Source organism: Emydura macquarii, unplaced genomic scaffold, assembly GCF_026122565.2.
Source record: "Emydura macquarii macquarii isolate MOO-44397 ecotype Brisbane River unplaced genomic scaffold, CSIRO-AGI_Emac_v2 contig_2768, whole genome shotgun sequence".
NCBI classification, from domain to species: Eukaryota; Metazoa; Chordata; order Testudines; family Chelidae; genus Emydura; species Emydura macquarii.
This window is the reverse complement of record NW_027132905.1, coordinates 43,403,511-43,420,513: the sequence shown is the minus strand read 5'-3', so window position 1 is coordinate 43,420,513 and position 17,003 is coordinate 43,403,511. Positions and strand designations below refer to the sequence as shown.

At 46.1% G+C, this 17,003-nt stretch overlaps 1 protein-coding gene across 3 annotated transcripts in view; it reads left to right on the top strand.

Annotated features, from left to right (window-relative positions):
* Window positions 1-17,003, top strand: part of LOC137165815 (tyrosine-protein phosphatase non-receptor type 11-like) — an 89,246-nt gene that overhangs the window by 25,874 nt on the left and 46,369 nt on the right. The window lies entirely within an intron of this gene.

Genomic DNA, 17,003 nt, shown 5'->3' with positions numbered 1-17,003 from the left:
TGTAGTTCAGGTCCTGTAAAATCTTCCACTTAGGCAAATAGACCAGCACTTAGCACATTTTGTGCATGATTGCATCGCAAATAATTCTTAATATTGTCCAGAAGCCCCAAAATAGTAGCAGGTTCTAGTTTCCTTGGGGGTATAAGACTCTGCAGTGAAAACTGTCTCAGATGCTTGACTTTCCCTGGTTTTTGTTTTGTTTTGTTTTGTTTTTTACTAGTGTTAGGAAAGAGTGTATGAGCAATTGTATTTGTGTGATTAGCACAGATGGGGTGCTTGGTGCTGTACACCACATTGGAGAGGAAGTCCCTGCCCTGAGGTGCTTGCTGCGAGTGTGATATAATGTGTATGTAATGGCTTATGTATTGTTACTTTGTAGCAATATTGCATTTATTGTTGCTTTGTTTAGAATGCTTAGCCATGCACAGTCGTCAAGTTTCATTTTCCTTAATGATGACCCACAGCACCTACATAGCGTCAAAGGGCTGAACGCGTATGACTGAATTTTACAAATATTCATAAAATGCACCAGAGGCCTCAAAGTGCGGTCTAGACCCACCCCAACTTAAATGATGAAAGCAGCTGCACGTGAAAGAAATCTAATGGAAAGGTGAAATTCTCTCCATCAGACCAGGTGGCTGAAGTAAGCGTGTGTATCCAGTATATCCGACACACACAAAATCAACTTTGGGGCGAGTGGGCTGGGATAAGAAATGTCAAGGTTCCTAAAGCCACGTTTTGAATCTGCTAAATGCAACCAGCTTATTTTGAAATTGAGCTCTGCAGACAGACCCTTGCTCAGAACACGACATTGAGCGTGCTTAGATTTTACTCCAAAATTACTAGTCTGATCACGATGTGGACTGGTCATAACCCTCTCTTTTGAGGTCTGGACTGTTGCTACTGTTCAGTAAGTTAACCTGCTGTCCGTTCCGCCGTAATAGCAACTCAAGGCTTTCACCATTTTCACTCTCCTTAGCTCATCTTAAAATCTATTGCTGAGTGCCTCGTGAAAGCCAGTTGGTTCCCTCTCATTGCCTGCCTCCTGGAGTCTCGGCTCCTACCTGCATTCTGCTCCATCAGGTCACAGCAAAGCAGCTAAACAAATAACTTTCTGTCCCACGATGGGACTGGTCACTCAGGTGGCAAACAAGCTAATTGCATAGGTGGCTGGTGACACATTTTAATGCCCCAACTTTCTGCCAGGTGCGTGCACAACTTAATTACAATGGGACTGAGAATAGCCATGACATACATGCTTTTAAATATCCTTAAATTGATGGAGGTTAAATGAGATGCTTGTATTAGTCTCTGAGGGTCTCTTGGCTATGTAGTTCCACTTTAGCTTTGTGTTGTAATGCAGTCCCTACTGGGGATATGAAGTGTGCTTTGTGCATAGTATAGTAAGATAAACATGCAGATCGGAGAGTTGACAGGTTTTATTTGGCCAGTAATTTTGAATATAACATTTGTAAATTACCAAATACTTGTGGACAACTTGCAAACCGAAAGAGGTAAGAATTCTCAGCTACATTATTCCCTCAGCCTTTCTGTGGATGGTTGGTATGTTTAAAATGGCCTAGAGGGTTTAGTTGCCCCTCCATTAATTTTAAAGGATGATGGATCTAAATCCTCTATATGCTGTTTAGAAAATCTTAGCGGTAATTCTTTTCCTGATACAGTGGTGTGTGGGGGTGGTGGTGATGATGATGATACATTCTGCTACTGACATATAGTATCTTATGCATTCGGGCTGGACTACATTAGACCAGTTTCTCCCCTTCGTAGGGACCCAATCTAGGGTCAAGCAAAACCGCAGCCTGTTCCCATGAGTATCTCCAACTCCCTTGTCTTGAACTTTCTCGTGTATCTTTTTTTACTCCAGTCTGTTCTGGTCTATCCATTGCATAGTTGACAAACAAAGACTATACTGCAGTCTAGTGAGCAGTCTGTCCTTTGGCAGTAGGCAGTGTGCCAGTCACCATAGCATCTAGGCTTTGAAATCCATCCTTAGAACACATTTAATGTGATCTCATATATGGCTGTAGAAAACCCGTAGTTCCCAGAGTTTACATATTGCCTGGACGTATCCTGGCTTTCTGTGTTGTGTGAGAAGAGGAAGGAAGTAGGGTATCAAAGTCCCAGTATGTTTCTTTGATAACTTGTGCAAGTAGAAAAGACATCTGCAAATAGACACCTGGCTCATCAGACATTTATGCACCTCTCTGTTTAATCTTGGGTGTTTACACTACACTAGAACTAAGCATCTCACAAACATTTAATGTTTGATCTCAAAACAGCCCTATGAGGTAGGGAAGTGCTATTACCTGGGAAAAGTCACTTATGGTCGGCTGTTCAGTCTGTCGTCACACAGGGATTCTGTGTCAGAGCAGGAAACAAACTCTGGTCTCCTATCTATTGCCCAACAACTGGCCCAGCCTTCCTCTGTCATTTTCCATCAAAACTTTTTACGTAGCCCTACAGTGCTTGGGCGTGGATAAGAACCTGCGTACATGCTAAAACTATATGCTTTTTATGCTAAGCAGATAAATGGTTGGAGTGGGCTGTGTTGTATCTTGTAGGGAGAGTAATACAATGCATGTTATTAAAACGATATCTTTTAAATAGCGAGAGAGAGAGACTTCCACAGTGATATAATCCACCCAAGTTTCTAGAGCGATCTGCTCAAATCCCATTGGAGGAGTGGCAGTGACAGTTGGATATCTGCAATGGAAACTGATCCTTCTCCTGAAAACCTCACGCTAGCCACCTGACGGCTTGCACCCACGGACGTTTCCTTCCTGTGCACGCAGCCTGGGGATCTGAACAGCCGTTCACCACAAGTGGAGAAAATTGCTGCCGTAGCAATGAAAGGTCCAATTGTGCTCATCGCCTACTCCATGCTGTTGTCCTACCTGAACTGTACATTGGCCTGTTCTGTGTGAGTTGGGGATGACAGGAAAAGTACCAGCTTGATGGCCCTAGGGGCTAAAGTCCTCCTCTCCCCTTGAGAGCAGGTGCAGCGTGTGCTGCCCCATTGATGGATCTTAGGCTGGCCAGCTCCAGGGGACAAGAAAGAGCTGTCTCCCTGGCCCATTGAGTCCTCTCTGCAGAGGCAGGCATTACGGCGTTGCCAATTACTGCCAACTCTTAGTGGTTTCAGTGATGTGAGCACTTGCCCATAGGGAGCTAGTCTCTTTCTCTCCCCTCCACCCAATAAACTCTTTGCTTAGTCTGAATGCGCGGTGGGCTCCCCATGTTCCCCTGCACACCTTTCTCCAACATTTCACAGTGTAACTGCACTTACTAGACGCATCTGCTACAGGCTAGATCACTGGCTCCGGTAAATGACTGTAGTGCTGCTTACACCAGCTAAGAATCTGCCTCGAAGACTTCATCTAGTGAGTCAGGGGTTTGAAGAGGAGCCGTGTTGGGGGAAGGCACAGGTGGGACACTTCAGCCAAACAACCCAGCTAGCCGAGCTGTTCTGTCTGCCCTTTAATCCCTCTCTCTCTCCGAATGTGAGGTGGACGTATCTATTTCTTTACACCAGTGCTGAGTGCCAGCTTCCAGCTGCTATGATCTAGTCAGATGCCAAACAAACTCAGGTCTGACTGCAAGCCTGGGACACGAAGGAGGTGCTGCCATGTTCACACGAGTGACTCGCGAAGCGGCTGAACCGTGTTTCGGGTTAATCAAATGTGGCAACGGATGGAAACACCGACTCTAAAATTAGCACTTGAGCTGGGGAAACGTCGCTGACAGATTTACATGAAGCAGTGGCTGTTAGTGTCCTGGGACACACAAGACCTGGTGTGCTAAGATACTTCCCTCCAGACAGTTGTCGCAAATTAGTGCATCCTGTTTGTGAGACAACGGGGAGAATTGTTTAACACCACAGTGAAGCCCACCCCTGTAGCTCCTTGTTGTGGTTGTAAGCTGTGAGGCACTGCTCTAGTGTTTTGGAAGGGAGAAAACGAGACCTGCCATTGCAGAGCTTTCTCTTTCCCCATTTGAGTTCAGGGGCATGGATAACCATTTACAACTTTTTTCCCCACTTGATGCATCTTTTGCCTACTGGCTGTGTAAACCGAACTCCCAGGTGAGACTTGTCATGGTGTGATCTGATCAGTAATAGCAGGTCCGGCTGGAGAGATTGTGCTCATCAAATGTAGAGCAAAAGTCCTTGCCAATGGCTGCAAGATACAATACCCCGCCCTGCCCCCATCTCCACAACATACACTGTGGAAGCAGATGATGTCTGAAGGTGAATGGGCAAAACTAACACATCAGGGAAGGTTTAGAGCCAGTTAGCCAATCAAATGTGTATTGTGTGACTCAGGGGAGTGCAGTCAAAGCCATCCTGAGGATGCTTCACCATGTCCCCAGGAAATTAGAGACAACTTGAAGAGAACATTTGTCTGCAAGCACGGCACCTGTCCAAGTTACAGATAGCACCTGAGATCATTAGAACTGGGACAAGTCTCTTTACTGTGTGCTTGTGAGGCCACTCTGTGTATAGTTTCCTTCACTGTATTGTGAGTTAGTAGTAATCAGACTTCCACCATGTACACCCCGACATGAATCAACATCTGATGAGGCAGTGATCATTAGAAATGCATGCTAATGTGAAGGCGGGGGAGGAATGGAGTGAGCTCTGCTATATTTCTGTAGGCCCTATATTAGGGGCCTTTGTGTATCTGAATACAGAAGCAGCCCTAATATTTCATTTCGAAGATGGGGTTTGTCTTTTGCTTGTGGTAGGGGAAAGCATCTCTTTTAGGATACTGGGAATCTGACCACTCTACTGCCTCCCCCTCCCAGAGCTCTGCACCATCTTTTGTCATCCTTCCTTTCTGGCCAAAGACCAGCTGGAACCACTTAGGTTGCAGCTTAGCGCTGTCCCTGAATCACCTGTTGGGGGTTGTGGTTGAGAGAGACTGAGCAGAGCAGTACCGACAGGGTTGGTCATAATGGCCCAGTTTACTGTGACACCTGTGGATGGGAAATCTGGGAAGCAGGCATGCACAGGCATATATGTAGCCCCAAGCGTGGAAGCGCACACGGACCATTTCACGCCTGTGCCACTAACCCTCTTCCCGTTTCTAGAATGGATCGAAATGGAAGGTTTGGACTATCCTAGCATGCGCAGTTAACCTCTCCCTCCGCTGCCCCATCAGTTGCTGTTTTTGTGGCAGCCTCTATGTTTCCAGCTTTCGTCTGCAGTCCTATTGGACGGGCTGGTCTTGCTACATTGCTGGAAACTGTAGCTGCCTCTTGTGAGACTTCCACCTCTGTGTTGCAGGCACAATAAACCAGAGGCGGGGGTGTCTGTCTGAGCTGGTCATCTGCAGAGGCTCACCTCTCACTAGTCATGCTCCGTTAGACTCTTACCCTGGGAGCTCCTGCTTAGAGCATTGGCATCTGCTAGACATCAGGGTTTAAAAACGGATGGTGACTTGTCATTCCTCGAGCTAAAACTCTCTGTAAACAGTGCCTTGATAGTAGAGTGATGGACACCCTTCCACCACATTGCAGGTAGCTGGGTACGCAGAAGCCAGTCTGTTTGGGGAGAGCATATTGAGTCCAGCTGTGTGTTTGTGTGTGTGTGTGAGTACACACCTGTGAGGCTGTAGACAGGGGGCACTGCATCAGTGGTCATGGGGTGCATCACAGCTGCTCCCCGGCCTGTGGCTGGGAGAGATCCATGTGCCGATTCCCATGATTGTGCCAATTTCCTTATTTTCTCCTCCTCAGCACACCTGTATTTGTGCACGCCTCAGTTTTATTTTGGTGCAGGTAAAGGCAAAGCCAACTGTGTGTGTCAGCATATCTTTCAGTGCCATGCAGTTTACTGCGTTCCCGGAGCAGCTCATCATCCTTCTCCTCCCCAGAGGACGTCTTTTTTTAGCTGCTGCCCTTCCTTGTCACTTCATGGCTTTTATCGGGGGAGAGTGGGGAGGAAACTGTTGAAAGCAGCTTTCCACATCAGCGCTGTGGCTTGGTGTGGGATGAGCTGTGAGGAAGTCCCTGTGATATATGCAGCATGCTCTGGCTCAGGGTGTGCATGCAGGGCAGGGTCTAGTGGGAAAGCGAATTCTGCTTTCCTTCCAGAGAGCTTTTGGGTTAGCTTTGTGTGGGGCCAAGTCTCACCTCTGCTTTTGAAAAGATTTCTATCACAGGGCCTCGGGAGATCAGCGTGGTCCCTAGGACTCTAGCCTGTTCCCATTTTACAGGTGGGGCACTGAGGTGCAGTGACTTGCTCAGAGTCCCAGGGAGTCTGCGGCAGACCTGCAAACTTGAGCTCATTTCCTGAATCTTATTCTGGTGCCTTAACTTCCAGAGCATGATCCTCCCGCGCCCACCCCCCCCCCCCCTGTGTGTCTGTCTGATCAATGCAAAGATGCTCCAGGTGTAGGGTGACAACTTTTTTCAAAATGCAAAAACGGGAGACCTGCGTGAGCCCTGCCTCCTGCTCCTCCTCCTCCTCCTCCTCCTCCGCCAGCGGCCCCAACCCCAGGGCAGGGCAAGGGGCTGGGGTGCCCAAGAGCAGCCTCCAGCCCATGTCCACACCCCTCCTGCCCCTGGTGCACACTGCCCAGGGTAGGTGGAGGGTCCAGGACTCCGGGGCTCCTCACAGCAGCCTGGGCTCCCCCGGGGGTGGGGAGCCTTGTGGGGAAGAGGAGGAGCTGGGGGCAGGGTCTCGTGGCGAGGGTGGGCTAACGCCCACCTCAGTCTCTCCCCCTCCCCATCAGGAAAGAGGTTGGTGCTACCCATGAGCCTTGGGCTGGTGCAGAGGGGTGCCACAGGGAACACAGGACAAGTGCTGTCCCAGAGTCATTCGGCCTGCGCCTGGGACTCGAAATGTGCCTTTCGGGGCTGTCCCGCCCCGTGAGGGACGGGGGGTCCCCCATCCAGCTGGTTTAATGTGCTAGCCTTCTATCGCTTGTGATGTGAGGCGACATAAGTCCTTGTTCGGGTCACCAGTGAGAGGCCGCTCGCTCTCGTCCCGGTCCCTGTTTTGCCCGTGTCACAAAACCATCGTTAAACTAGTGGGCCGCTAAAAAGCGTAAGCACGTGGAATTTTCAAACGAACAAAGGCCGTCCAGCCCTGCAAGGAGAGCGAAGGACGGCCATTCTGATTAGTAAACGCGAGTCCAAAACCACGCTGCAAAGGGGGGGGAGCGTGTCCTTGTGGTTTCTCCCCACGCGTTAGCTTGTGCTCTGACGTCGGCTAGGTCTGAGCTGATCGCGTGGGTCGTATTCTCTCGGGTTTCCCCAGGGAGATAAGAGGGGGCCATGTGATGGGTTCTGACTCTTTGCTACGTAGATCGTAGCCTTCTTTAGAGAAGTGAACTCTGTGCGCAGTTGTCTCCTCCGGTCACGTTCTGTTGGCCAGTACAGAGCAGAGCTGCTTTCCTGCCGACTGTGGGTGTGGAAGCAAAGTTGGCTGAGAAATGTTCGAGGGCTAAGGCTGGTTGTTAGGGCTCATTTGCAACAAGCATGCTGGGCCTCTAAAACGCCGACACTTAAACCTATGCGCTCTTCCATTCAGCCTGGACAATCTGGGGGCACGTCTTAGCAGAAACCAGGCCTGATTTAGAGAGGCAACGTGACCTGCTGGATACAGTACTGAACCGGGGAGTTGAGAGATGTGGTTCTGGTCCTCTCTTTGCTGAGAGCATGCCACTTCACCACTCTGTGCCTCTCTCTCTTTCTCTGTCCTTTGTCTACTTAAAGTAGAAGTTCTTTGTAGCAGGACCTGTTTGGCTATGTGCGTCTAGAGTGTCTGCATAGCCATCTCCATTGGGGCTTCTGGGGATTACTGCAGTACAAATGCTATTGACTCTAGGCCCTATTTTTGCGATGACGTCTCAATAGTTGCCCAGGCAGATGTCATTACAGGACACCACCTCAAATAAGGATTTAATTTGGGTGGGATAAAACCGTAGTTATGTATCGTTTACTTGTTTCCCAAAAGGGAACGTTATTGGTGCTATTGTGAGATAACGTGCGATAGTGTGACTGTAGGTTGTGTAGTTGTTACATCTCGGCAACTTTATTTCCAGTATAATTTCCTGTTTCCACTTTGGGGATGGAGGAAATATTCACAATTTAATTTAAAAATAAAAACAAATGTGTTTTGGTTCAGATTAGCAGTGTTGCTTCAATTTCCAAGTTTTTAAAAAAAAACCCTCTGAAATTCTGCTGCTTTTTTCCATTTGCAAATAAGACCATTTCTGGAGTTTAAATAGGTCCACTTTAGTATGTAAAAAGTCCTGGTTTTGAAGTGGAGATTTCAGCCCTTGGAATTCAGCTCTGACAGATCAGTTTCCCTGTCCTGCTATGCGTCTCTCATCTCAAGACACAAAGTAGGGCAGACACAAATAATGCATACGACTCCAGTTAAACTTGAAAGAAGGTTGATCTTGCAGGGAAACTACAAAAGTGTGCTTTTCAGGGGGGAGATTGAAGGAGAAGGTTTGATGCATACCACAAAGGGATGCTGTTCAAGGTGGAAGAAGCAGCATGGAAGAAGGTGGGAACCAGGGAAAGGGATAGGAAAAGCAGATGTGACTAGAGCAAAGGGAATGAGAAGGAGAGTATGAGGGAATAGGTGCAGAACCTTGAAGGTGTGAGTGGGAAGCTCAGTGGACATAACACTGGGCCAGATCCTGAGCTATTGTAAATCAGCAATTTACACCAGCTGGGCATCTGGCCCCGTAAGTGAAAGCTATGTATTTATGCCCACTGCCTAAGGAGAATGACAATCCTCCTTCCAGGACAGGGTCTGTAAGGAAGCGCTCTTTGGCTGTCCTCTGTCCTGTCCGGTCCTTGTTCTGTTCATACCCTTCTATTCCTGCTTCATCAAACTGAGAAATGCAACTCTCCAAAAGGGCTGGTGCAACCCATTCTCCTTTTGACTTTATAGGGCGTCCACTTTATGCGTGTGGAGTTTAGCTGGGGTCCAGACACCTTGACTCTACCGAGCAAATGATATCTGGAGAGGACCAAAGTTTGGATTTAGTGGTAGGAGACCCTGAAGACCCATCTTCAGCTATTAGCCCTCCTTAATCCTGAGGGAAAGCAGATTTCAAATGAAACCACCCCGCCTGGTGCTATATCTTACGAGTGACTTTTACAGAAAAGCCTGTTTCTGAAAATCGATAGATGAGATCATTGCCTGCCACGGTATCCTAGCTTCCCCAGCCAGGAACATCTGGGTGGTGACCATTTTTTAAATAGGTCCTTTATGAATATACCTGGGGAGAAACATCCTCTCTGTCGTACTTGGCTGTATCATAGCCTGCCTACTGGTGTGCAGTGCAACACAGCTTTATTTGGTCTTCCATTCAAATTCTGTCCCTAACAATTTGCAGAATTACATAATAAGCAGAGATGGATTGTGAGAGTCGAAGAGAGGCTTGATTCCTCATTACCTCGCACCTTGGGCGGTCGCTTGGATCACGGCTAAGAGGGGATAGAATGGAGCACTTTACACAAGATGCAGGGTGAAGCAGAATGGGACCCATGGCAAGATTTCCATTGTCCTTTGGCTCAAGCCCTTATGGTAGAGTTCCATGGAGCCAGTTTTGGATGGCAAGATCTGCCCGAGACAAAGGTCCAACAGCAGGAGGATTGGGGAGAGACTGGCACTAAAAGAGTAGAAAGAATGAGTTCGGTGAGCAAGTTCCACGTTTCAGAGACTTAATTCTGCAAAGCACACTGGCGGGTGGAAAATTCTTGCTTTTAAGAACATTCACACGTGGACATTTTTGCAGCCCCTCTTTGAAGGAGCTGGAAATGCAGGTTCATCTCTACAACTGAAAAGAGGCTGTAGGACTCTGCCCATCGTTGCAGCCCTGTCTCTAGCCAGAGCCATATAGGTAAAGAGAATCTAAAATTATCTGGCTCAAGAAAGCAGAAGCTGATTAATTCATTTGCATTTGGGATGCCCCGTGGAGAATTAACAATGGCTTGTGGCTTAAGGAGCCCAGAGACTGCAATGGATGATTGATCTCTGTATCGCAACCCTGATGATGTTACCAGGCCTGAGAACACCCACCCTAAGGCTAGCAATTGCTCAGAACAAAACTGCGGGGTCTTCCTTACTGCCTGCTTCCCCCCGACTTCCACTCCAGTGTGATGCTTAAATAAACTTGCCCTTCGTTACTGTGTCAAGTCACGATGGTGACATGTGAACGTTTCTTGTAAAAGCTGGTGCTGACCTTCAAGCGAAACAAAAAGCCAAGAATGATGATAGGGGCTAGTGATGAGAGCATGATCTTAGGAGCCAAGGCTCCTGGGTTCTGTTTGTCTAGCTCTGCCCCTGACGTGCCGTGTGACTAAGCCACTTATGTTCATGTCACTGTAGTTGGTGTGGGGCAAACTGATGTAAGTGTCTGTGCAGAGCTTTGCCCTGGTGTAACTAAAGCGGTGGAATAACCAATTTTAGTTTAACCGGGTGCTAGTTTCGTGTGTGGCTGAGACCAAAGCACCTGATTATTTTTAGAAGTGCTGAGCACGCACAACTTACTTTTGAAGCCAATGAGACTGTGTGTTCAGAACCTCTGAAAATCAAGCCTTTAACCACCCTTGTACACCTCCCTTCCCCCACCTGTAAAATGGGGATGCAAGTAGGTCCTGATCTCACAGTGAAGTTGTGAACTTGAATCTACTACAGTTTGTAAAGCACTTTGAGGTGCTCTGTGGAAGGTACTAGAGAAATAAGAAGTAATAACTGGTGTTAGGAGACTGGTTTTGTGACTGTCATGAAATATAAAGCGTGGGATTTTTTAAAAGTGCCCACATGACTTGAGAGTAGGTTGTATTAGCTTTCCATGACACTTCTGTGGTCATAAATTACTTGTGTGTGTTAAAAATCCACCCAAATCTATGCAAGCTGTTGCTTACTATGAACCAAATTTGACTCTCAAGGCTTCTCCCTCCTGGTGGTGACTGCACTGGCATAATGGTGCTAATGCAAACCTCTAGTGTAGATGTGTGGCACCACTGTCTTTTAAGGTGGGAACCTGGAGTGGCTTATCCTGGATTCAAACTGGGATAAGCTGCACCCAGTGCAGCTCCATGGTGGCAAAAGCCTCCCCACTGAACGAACAAGCCTCTGGTTACACTGGGTCAGTGCAGAGGAAATCCACTGGCTTCAAGAGAACGACACCGATGAAAGGGAGCCCAGAACTTTGGGAGCGAAGTCTTATTCATTAACAAGAATTCACTCTCTCACATCTTCACTGTAGGAACCTTCAGGGTCAACTTCTCCCTTTGAGTTATTTGCTGCTTCGGCTTCCCTAAATGTGTGGGTTGGGTTCTCCACAGAGTGTGTTTTCCTCATGTCAGCTTTTCCTTTCCAATGTACTTTTGACTGTATATTTGGGACCTGTCTCGGAAGGAGGAGGATGATAGCTCCCCCCCCCCCCCCAGCTGATTTGCAGCTTGTCTGAGATGCTTTTGACATAATTTTCACAGTCAAACCCTCATGCGTTTCCCACTGCGTGTCTAGCCAAACTGGGGGGTTTGAAAAACACTGCCTACACCTCTCCTCTACCCATTTCACCACTTATTTTTATCAGTCTAAGGGAGTTAGGCACCCAACTACATTTTTATCAGGAATGTGTAAAATACATGAAATTTATCAATAAGAAACAGTAGAGCCCCTGATCTAAAAAAAGGAAAAAACCTACTAAAGGACTCATTTACAGCTGGCAAATAGATTTGTGGAACATGTGACACTCAGATATCAGGGTGATGAGTGCATTGGAAATAGAGAACGAATTGGTGGGTGAGATCGTCTTTTCACCAAGATGTTGCTCTTCACTTCCAGAAACGTTGGGGGAGGGGGGGGGGGGGGGGGGGGGGGGGGGGGGGGGGGGGGGTCCGGCTGTTTTACCACCCCAGTTGCAGGGCTCTAGTGAGGGTAAAGATACCAACCTTCTTTGAGAGGCACGTTGAGATCTACTGATGAAAAGCACTATAGAAAAGCCAGTTTATTTATTTATTAAATGTATAGTGTTGGAGTAAACCCAATAGCTGCTGGTAAAGGACTAAAAGGCAAATAAGACTCCAATAGCTATTTTCAATGCTATTTGATGCTGGTTATGACTAAATCCTGTTTCTCTAATATGGATCAAGTTTTAACCTGCTTTATCCCGTTCCTCCGAATGGCCATTCCATTGGAAACCCCTATTGCTCAGCAACACGTTGAGGATCTGGCAGTGGGGAAGGATTTAACACAACCTTTTCTTGACCATATATAGATGGGAAGGGGAGGGAGGAGAAGGCTCAGTATGAAGCATCTTGCCGGGGAGTGACTCATCATGTAGCTCTGAGCAGTGTTTCCCTGGGGAAGTCCCTTTTGAGTGTACACTCTAGCCAGCAACTTCAAAACTACATGGAAAATATCTGTACAGCTCTTGTCACAGGGCACTGATGGAAAGTCTGCCACTGGCTATGGGGTGCAGCTAGCAATTGGAAATACGTACACACCTGGGCATCTGCCACAGCCCCCTAATCTACCAGAGTAGACAGGCTGCTACAGATGTAGAAATTGCCATACCTGATCAAACCTGTGGTCTAGCTAGACCGGTATCCCATCTCTAGCTATGGCTAGCTCTGGCAGCTTCTGAGGAAGGTGGAAGAAACCCTGTAGTAAGCAGTTTTTGGGATAACTTTTCCCCAGGGAAATTTCCATCCTGACCCGATTAATGACCGAGTGACTTCTGCCCTGAAGCATGGGGGTTTATATCACTCTTAACATTTGTTTTGCTCTTTTTTTTTTTCCTTACTGATATATTTTTAAATATTCCTTTTTTTAATCCAATCCTCTTTTGCATCCTGCTAAGCTCTTGGCCTTGGTTACCTCTTCTGGCAATGAGTTCCACAGTGTAATTGTGCGTTGTGTGAAAGTTTTTGTCCGATTATTAACGTGAGTGCAGTTATAGAGGTTTAGCTCTGTATAAATAAAAGGCTCAGTCCAGAGCCCCACCCAAAAAAGGCCTGCTAGTCATTATTGGAATCTTTGCCTCTAGGAAATATCCTACTTGTCTGCCATGAAGAATGCCCCCTTCAACTCTGCTAACAAACCAGGCTGAAAATGGAAATTGACTAAAACATGGTCATAGGGTAAAACCACAGCACTAGTCCTCAGGAGACCTGGATTCTGTCCCTGGCTTTGCCACAGACTTGTTTAATCTTCAGCAAATCACTTCACTTCTCAGTGCTTCTGCCCTACATCTTCAAAATGGTAGGGGGTAGGAGGGAGGAATGAACAATACTTTCTTGCCTCGCAGGTTGGCTGAGAGATTAAATTTATTAGATTGAAGAGCGCTTTGAGATCCCTGGATGGAAGGTCTGTAGAAGGACAAAGTGTTAAGGTAGCGTTGAGATTGAATTCTTAAAAGCGAATTGCAAAGCAAATTTAAAAAAAAAAAGTCTTGCCCATTCCTGCGGGTTTGTGACTGTCGCACAGATATCTATAAAAATTGCTCATGGGTTGTTTTTTGTAGCATGTGCATATTTTAACACTGGATAGATCAGCCCCTCGCTGCTGTCAGTTGGAGGACTCCAGCAAGATTCAGAGGACCTTGGTAGTAATGTCACATAAGGCATAATCTGGGCTGCCTACCCAGCCTTCATAAGTGCGGCGAATTCTCCCACCCTTGGTCTAGCACCAGTGAGAGCATTAGTACTGACTTATCATTAGAGTCCTTCCCTGATTGTCCTCAAGACCAGCTCTGAGCAAAGGCAGGAAGATGGCAGTTTGAAAACACTAATGCTGTCTCTATACTCATGACCAGAAGGCCTGGGACTGCGGGAGAGCAGCAAGCCGCACCCTACTTTTTCAAAATTGTCTTGTAAAAAGTTTTCTTGTGAGTTGACTAAAGCCCCAGTCCAGCAAAGACCTACATACGTCGTGGGTCGGGCTGTTCCCATCAGTGCAGGATCAGGGCCTTTAGAGTGTAAGTATATCTATTCTTCATTGCCACTTGGAGAAACCACTTGCCTTTAAATGTTGGAGTAAACATCTATGCTCCTGGAAACAGGCCCACCTTTTACTCTGAGTAAATGCTGCGTTCCTTCGAGACGAGTCTATTTGTGCTAGCGATAATGCCTTAAAGATGGGATTTTTAAAGAAAGCGAGGCACCCAAATTCTATTAATCAGTTCCTTGCCAGTACAGGGGCCTTAAGTACTCTGTGTACCTCAGTGCCCCTATCCTCTGCCTGTGACACATAATCGTCTAATCTCTTGGGGGTTGTAATACTTAGGTCTAATTCTGGTTGTTGGATTCTGTGTGTGGGTGCTGGGGGTATTGGTGGCCTGTGAGACACAGAAGATCAGACTGGATGATCTGGTGAGCCCTTTTGATCTTGATCTGTATGACTAGACTTGGCAGAATTCAATTTTTTTTTTTAAATAACTTTGATGGAAAATATTGATATTTTTAAACATTTTCTGATGAACTATTTAAACTTTCACAGTTGCAGGAAGCATGTGTGTATGTGCGTGCGTGCATGTGTCACTGCAGAAGGGGGAGGGTCAGACAATAGTTGTTTAATGACGACAGATGTTGAAATTCAAACAGTTGAAGCTTTATAACAGTTAAGACACTTTGTACATTTTGACCCGTGATGCTGTCAAAGCAAATATCCTTAAATTATATTCTAATAAATTCTCAATCAGCATTTTGCTTAATATGCCTATCTGTAAATTTTGATTATTATCGATGGAACCTTGGTTTGTGGGTGTACGTGAAATCAATGTTTACCAACACTTATCTAATCCTTCCAAGTATATCTGTGACTCTGTTGAAATTAAAGGGGTGCATAACTTTCCAGCCAAAAGTAATAAAACATTCTACATACATGTATGTGGCATCCCCTTATGGAAAAGTCCTAAAGAAATCATAGGTCTAAAACATAGGGTTCAATGGAAATGACTTTCAAATCCCGTGGAACATAATGCACCTTCGTCCCGGCTATAGAATTGTGAATGCTGGTTTAAACATTGTCCAAATGTTATAAGTTTCCCTTAAGTTCTGTAAAACTTTTTTCCCATAAAGGATGTTTTAAGTGATGTGCCATGGAACAAGTTAGCTGTCCAGATGCTGATTGCTTTGGGAAAATGAAAATGTTTACCTGTATGTAAAACTGATCTGTATTTGCTGGGCATGTTTATTTAACACACTCCCTTTAGGCTAGGTTTGGTATAATTATTCTCCTGATGGGATTTGAATTGAATCAGACTAGTAAGAGCAAAGGAGGCAGATTTGTCTTACCAGGTTTCGGAAATGTTTTATGTGCAGACACGCTTTTATGTAGAACAGTTATTACCATACGATTTAAGATATAAACACTAATCTACGTGTATGAAAACATCTCAAAGCAAACGCAGCGCTTAGTGTACAGTAAATACCCAGCTTCGCTAAAACACAATTGAAAGCTTTAATATAGTAAAACAAATGTGACACCCACGCTCACACGCCTCCCCAAATGACAGTGAATTAAACTGTTGGCTTATTTCCATCTCCATATCAACAAACCCTTTTGGTCGGAGGTCTTAAAGATAAAACTGTGACACACGAGCTCCGTGCTGCTCCCTGTTGTGGACTTCTTGCATGATGACTTCTGTTTCCCAAAAATCTTGCTTATTTACTCTCCCACGCTGGTTAGCGTTTTCACAGTTGATGTGCTGGGTTTTTTTAATCACTTGTGTTTCACTATTTGATATTAAAGCCCCAGCTGCTGGAGTCAAGTAATTGAGAATCTCTGCTTTCATTTGAGAGTGGGAGGGTGAGTTTCTAGCCCTTGTGGTTGTGGAGAAAAGGTTGAAAATGTGACCTTAAGACTCAAAAACTAGAAAGGTTATAAAAAGAACCCAGCATTTTTTGTTTTAAAAACCCATGAGGGTTTTTTAGAGGCCCAACTCACAATCGATGGAGCACCCAAGCACTCATGCTTTTGGCTTTCAGTCAGTTCCTGACTGATTTCTTGATGCTCTGCTCTTCCTTTTACAACTTGGTGGCTTTTAAAGGATGGGCAGTTGCTGGTAACTTGTGGTGTGCTTGGTATTAATTTTGTTGTTTCTTCATTCGTTAAAACACCAAATATTTTGGGCGCTATATTGATGTGGGATAAAGCTGAGAGAAAAAAGGGGGTGCTTGCGTGTGAGTGCGCACAGTAGAATTCCCACTGGCATAAGGAAGGCTACAGAGTATGTCTATGCTCCAGAGACATTGTCACTTTAGCAATGTTGCCATAGCTATGCTGGTATCACCCTATAATGTAGATGCAGCCTATGCCAATGGAAGGGGTTTTTCTGTTGGTGTCGGAATTTCACCTCCCCGAGCAACGGTAGCTAGGTTGACAGAAGCTACATCTACACTGGGGCTTAGGTCAGGTACATGCTGTTGTCAAACCCTGACCAATATAGCTCTGTTGACCGAACTTAAGTGTAAACCAGATCATAGTGGTGCAACCTCTCTGCATAGACAAGCCCAAGGGCTTTTCTACACATGGAATTGTTCCTAACAAATGCTTTGTTACTGATAAACTTAACCCAGTGGGAACAAAGCATATTTGTTCTTGAGTAAGAATGTCCACACATGGAGTTATTATTAGGAACAGCTTTAAATTCACTCTACCTTAATCCACATGAACTTTCTGATGCTTGTTTACATTTGAAAGAGTGCCTTCGCTGCCCACTTGAGGTCAACTACGGCTCAGGTGCGCAGCCTTTACAGGGTACACTGAATTCCTCACAGGAGCAGGCCCCAAAAGACAACACTTTCCTCTGGGTCTCCCAGTGTGACTTCTTATCTGGGTGCAACTCACACCTGGAGAAGTGCACACCAAGTTTGTTCCTCTTAACCGGTGTTCTGAGAGTGTAAGCGATGTGTGAGACACAAGGTACGGTGGGGTAAAGCCATGTGAAATGAAGTGGGCGATTGCCCTTTTTCTGGCTCATAATCATTTGTAACACACCCCT